This window comes from Eucalyptus grandis, chromosome 7, assembly GCF_016545825.1.
Source record: "Eucalyptus grandis isolate ANBG69807.140 chromosome 7, ASM1654582v1, whole genome shotgun sequence".
NCBI classification, from domain to species: Eukaryota; Viridiplantae; Streptophyta; class Magnoliopsida; order Myrtales; family Myrtaceae; genus Eucalyptus; species Eucalyptus grandis.
In genome coordinates, this window is record NC_052618.1 from 9,410,522 (window position 1) to 9,416,880 (window position 6,359).

Here is a 6,359-nt window from a genome sequence, read left to right on the forward strand (position 1 = left end):
GGGTAGAACTCGGCTGAGACGTAGTCTCATCCCAGTTTGGGAAAACCATTTCAAGACCCCGCTGAAGAGCTGAGAAAGAGGAATCCGAGAAGGAAGACTCGAAGGCGAATCTTAAGGAAAAAGATTTTTGGAGGAAGGCAATCTGAGAGGGCCTTGAGTACGGCTAGTTTATCTAAGTTTAAATGTCTTCTTTTGAGATCTCCATTTTGATGTGAATAGTTTCGAAGTGGTTTATGGTTTGTATAAAAGTGTGGTTATAAATTTCAATATGAAAAATATGGCCCTGCTTTTCTATCCCATCGTTTTTATTGTCAGGGACTTTAATCGCTTCCGCATGTGCTTAAAAATTGAAAGGGTCGGCGATACATTGTCCTGGGATATCGCATTATAAAATCGACCAAGTGAGAAGGATGTGTGCGTGCCCGAGGATCGGGGCGTGACATTCATCAAAGGCATTCGCCAAACTCAAGTAGTTGCATTAAGTAGATTATATCAGCAAAAGATGACACAACGAATATATGCTCGGAGGCGAAACAAATGCACTCAATCATTAGTGATGTGATGATCGCTTTAGCTAATTCAAAGCCATCCAAATATGATCTCCCCCTCTCCCCCTCTCCCCCTCCTCTGTGAATAAGAGTTCAATGTCTGAAGAGGGAATTTTTTAGTGAACACTGGCCTGGTTTCATCCAACAGAGGACCATTGTGGTATTTCTACTCGTTGTCAATCCTTCCGCTATAACTTCCAACATCAGCCTGCTAATTGACATGGAATTCGCATCTACGTGCATGTCCCCTTCCAGGATTCAAAGCATTTTCTCCAACACGTAAATGAAAAGAAAAGAAAAATTACACATATAATATATCGATTCAATAATATTTGAAACTATCTACACAAATAGTCTCTAAAACAATTAACAATTTTAATATAATTTTAGTATTTAACTTTAACAATAGGCACTTTTGTTTAGTGCATACCTATGAATGTTTTTTAATTAACATATGATAATCATTTGACATTAAATTACTTTATCAAAGTCTTTCCTTGTGATATGCGAGATCTTGACTTAGGATCCTATCGAATACACAATAATGTAGCATGGCACATGCATGAAACCTCTTCCTCTAAAAATTGATCTCCCAAGCGAGGGTCGATCGGTTCATGAATTGCGGACTCAAATGATAAGCTTGTCTATAGAGAATATTAGTTAAATATATGAAGAGTCATGGTCCAGAAAACCAAAACTTAGACAAGTTGAGAATAGATTGAAAATTCATTCATTTCATATTCACTTTGTCAAACACTACTAGCCATTGGGTTGATTAAGATCCACAATATTTCTTCCGATGACATGCTCTACCAATCCACCCTAAAAAAAATAATAATAATATGAAAAAGATAACAATTTTGTCGGTGAGCTTCTTGTTAAAGGCATACTTCGGACCTAGGTGGTTGCATTAAGTAGACTTGCATCAGCAAAAGATGTCATATTGAATATATGCTTCAAAGGAAACAAATGAACTCAATCATAAGTGATGAGATGACCACTTTTGCTAATTCACTAAGTATCCGCCTATGATCTCTTTCTCTCCCAACTCCTTCACAAATAAGAATTTAATATTCCATAGTTTCATCCAACAGAGGATCACTGTCGTATTTCTACTCATCATAGATCCCTTCCGCCATGGCTTCCAACATCAACCTGGCGATCAACATGGAATTCGCATCTACATGTATGTCCCTTCCAAAATTCAAAGCAACACGCAAAAGAAAAGCGAAAAAAATATTTATTCAATACTAATTTGAAATTAACCAAAAAAAAGTCTCTAAAACACCTAACAATTTCAATAAATTCAAGCATCTAACTTAAGAAGTAAACATTGTTGTTCAATGCATACCTAAAAAATTTTCCTAACTAACACGTGATAATCATTTGGCATTAAATTGTTTTACCAAAGTCTTTACTTGTGATATGAGAACATTATCTTGATCCAAGTTGTTATTGTGGTAACTCTAGTGAATATGGCATATTTTATATAGACACCACTTATAAATAGTAAAATAATGCTAAGGAAGGTAACAAATGAAGTCATGTTACAAGAGATATCAAATTCATAAACCTGTTGATGATTAGACCCCATTAATGGCGTGCTACTTAGGGTAGTTTTGTACCCGAGTCCTACCAGACTCTGCTCGGGGGAGACATCGCTCTTTGAAATGCGATGGCAGCTAATGGATCAGCTATGAACATTTTTACATCTACATGGACTTATCTCGATTGTCGTTTTCGAGTTCCCTTTCTTCACGTGAGCGGTGGCCATGTTGTCGGGAGATTTTTTTCTTTCATTTTTTTTTTCTCTCTCTCTCTCTCTCTTGGACTTATCTTGATTTTTTTTATTTTATGCGTTCCCTTTCTTCATGTGGATTCGGTGGCCATGTTGTCGGGAGATTTTTTTTTCATTTTCTCTCTCTCTCATCTCTCAGAACCTCCCTCTTCCTCTCCCTCTCCCTCTCCCTCTCCCTCTGAGGGCTCATCCTCTCTCCCCTCTCCTCTCCCTCTCTCTCTCTCTCTCTCTTCCCTCCCTAATAAAAAATTCTTTTTTGCATTTTATGACAATTCATTCTTATACATTAAATGATGAAAAAAGGGATGAAATAGTAAATAAAAGATGCAACCAAGAATTAATGAAGAAATCTCTTGAGAAATCATACATTAAAATTAAAAACAAAGATTCATGTGAAAAGCCAAGATACTCCCAATTCAACATTCAAAAGGAAAAAAAAAAAACAAAACAAAACAAAAAGTCTCTCGACAACATGGCTATCGCTCCACCTGAAGAAAAGGAACTCAAAAAAGAAAATTAGGATAAATCATATAGAATGCAATCATGATCATAGCTGTGCCATTGGCTACCATCACATTCCAAGAAGGGATATCTCCCCCAAGCAGAGTCTAGCAAACTCGGGTGCAAAATCACCCTACCTGGCATGCTAGGGCATCTAATTAACGGGCTTATGAATTTTATATCACTTGTAACACGATTTCCTACATTACTTCCCTTAACATTATTTTACTACTTATATGTGGTGTCTCTTTAAAATATACCATATTCACTAATGCTACCATGATAATGACATAGATCACAATAATGTTCGCATATCATGAGTAAAGACTTTGATAAAGCAATTTAATGCCAAATGATTATCATGTGTTAGCTAGGAAACCTTCGCTAGATTTGAATAGCCAAACTTAATACTCTCTATGCACATATTGTAGTGGCCTTTTCCTCATGCTAATTATTAGATTGTTGATCATGAATGGCTAGCCTAACTTAACAATCTCATCAAATTGTGTACATGTGTAAGTGTGGAAGAATATTTGGTGGAGAATATTGACATACCAAATAAGTTGACATTGGCAGACACAAAAAATTAAATATTAACATACCAAATAAGTTTAACTTGGCAGACAAAAAAAAAAAAAAAAAGATGCATGAAGTTTCTCCATTTTAATTCCTAATTATGATTTGTGGAAAGTGAAATTCAAAAAGAAAAAAAAAAAAAAAAAAGAAAAAAGAAAAAACAGAATTAAACATTGGACTAGGAAAATAATGCGAATGCGAAATATTCTCCATGCCATTGCTAGGTACCTTTACCATTAAAACTCGATCATGGGCAAGATGTCAACATAGCAAACTAGAGATACAATAATGCCACCTAGCAAGATCTCATTGAATCCTAACATATATAACATCAATTCTAGGTTCCTTAATGTTGCAACCTACCCCTCCCAAAAGGGAATATAGGAGGTATTGCTGAATTCGAGTCAACGGCTTTCGATTTGACACAGGTTCTCCCAAACCCAATCTCGCATGACATAACTCATGTGAATTCCATATAAGAAGTTGCCACTAGCCAATTGAGATCAATGAGAAATTAAGTGAAATATGAGGGAAATAACTAGAGATCTTGGAAACGGAGGCTTGATTACATTAATTATAAAACTGATGCCCCATTTAGAATGTAAACTTAACTATTTGCTAACCAAGGTGTAAGGACAGCCTATTGAAGATTTTAAAATTCATTCTAACCATTCTAAAAATAGAAATTACAATCAATATATAAAGAGGCACAATCAAATATAATTTAAATGAACAATGTAAGCAATAACCTAGCATTGTCCCTAAAAAAGACATCCAAAAATCTTGTGGTGAAGCGGCTTGTTCAATTAGGATTCAATTTTTCAAGGATTTTCCACTTTTTAAGCAAAAACTATTTAAAAGCTAAATTTTAGGTTTATTTCCAAGGATTTCCGATTTTTCTGAATTTTTTAATTTTTTTATTTTTATGAATTTTCTGGATTTTTATTTTTTAATGATTCTTAGGTTTTATTATTATTATTATTAATTTTTTATAATTTTAATTCAGATAAGGACTTCGGGCTGGCTCCGGTCTCATGGGTCTGGGCCATGGGCACAAATGGGCTTGTTCAAAGCAAGCCCATTCGAATGGAAAACCACCAAGCCCATTTGTTGAAATTAAAAGGCACTAAGCCCACCTGCTAAAAAAAAAAAACGCAGCCCAAGCACCTCTAAGGGTAAAACCAGCCTGAATATATTAGAACCACTTAGGCCCAAGATTCGTCAAGTCTAATTAATCCCGAAGTTCATTAAACTAAACTAAGCCCACTTACACTGATCCTCTTTTCTTATCTAATTTCCCCCCTTTTTTTTTTTTTTTTCTATTTTCCATTATTCTTTATTTTCTCTTCCCTTCCACTGTTCGTCATCTTCTTCCGAGAACGACTTCTTCCCTGCGAATATCCCCTTCAACCGAATCCCACCATTTTCTCATGAGCCCTCGCCGGCGCTCAGGCCACTGCCGAGCCACCACCCAGTGTCGATCGCCTAACCCGACAACGCCAGTCACCACCGGCCATCACTCTGTCGCCGGTCGTCCCTCGCCGGCCATAACCGAACCTCACCGGCGACGTCAATGTCACCGAAGCACGTGATACAAAACGGCATCCATTCTAACAGAACGCGCACGCAAATGAGTGGATAGGAAACTAACCATGGCGGCCTCTAACCGCGGGCTTCTCCGGCTGAAAGAATGGCATCTCCGGCGGCGAGGCGTTCGCGGCCGACTCGAACGATGAGGAATATGCCACCAAAAAAATCGAAGAAAAAGCCGATTCAGTCTCAGTTTAAACGACTCAGCCGGACCCAACTGATCAGACTTTCAGAAACCAAAGCACCCACAACCGACGACGAACGATGAGAAACCGCAAAGGCCTCGCCTTTTTCTCCACGGCAATCCCACCCAGAATCCGAAAAACTCAAACTTTTCAATTTTCACGCACGGACAAGACAAAGACAGAGACACCCATATTCAAGAAAAAGCGTCCGTGCAAACAGAGACAGTACCTTGTTCAGACGATGACGACCCAGCGGGGCCGCGAGGGTCGAGGGGGTGATGATGGTGGCGGCGGCCGGAATCGATCTCGATCTCCGTCACGGCCGCCGGCGCCTCGGGCTGCCCGGCCGTTTCAATCGTGGGCATCACCGCAGCGAGTGACGAGAAAGCGAGAGCTTTTCTTGAGCGGCGACGGTTTTTGCTTTTGATAGCGAGGAGCCGACGGACGGAACCGTTCCCTAGCCTACTTAAAAGACCACGTAGCGGGCCAAGAATTTTGCTAAAAAGAACGGGCCAAATCAAACCGCCCCGCTTGATTTTTATCAATTTTTTTTTTGTCGTTTTAATACTATATATTTTTAATTGTTTTACCATTTTCATTTTTATATTTTTGCAAAATGGACGAACGTCCACAAAAAAAAATCGGGTGTCATTTTTCTCTATGGAATTGTCTTAGGTTTAATTTCTATTAATTTAGTTAGATTATTTGTAACTCTATATTTACAATGTAGATGTTGTGATCAGTTGGACTTTGATTAAATTAATTAATATTATTTTAATTGAACTCTTCTCCTCTTTTATATGATCCAAAAGAGGTCAAGTAAAGATTATTATTTGATTATTTAATTGTGATTTTCGGACTAACTAAACCAAGAATAGAATCATGCTTTGTACAATTTGAATCTAGGACATCGGGATTTGGAGACTCACCTTCAACTAAACTGAACTAAAAGCGCTTTTTGTCTTCTTATCATTATCAACGTGTATCATTATCTAGCAACCGTTCACTGAACTTTCATCAATATGTTGAGGCCTCAATTTCTTATTTTTCTTGAGAAAGTTTAAAAGAAGTATCTAGTTCGATCTAGTTTATATATATATAAATATATATATATATATATATATATATTAACTTGTCAATCCATAGAGAAAATTAAAAAAG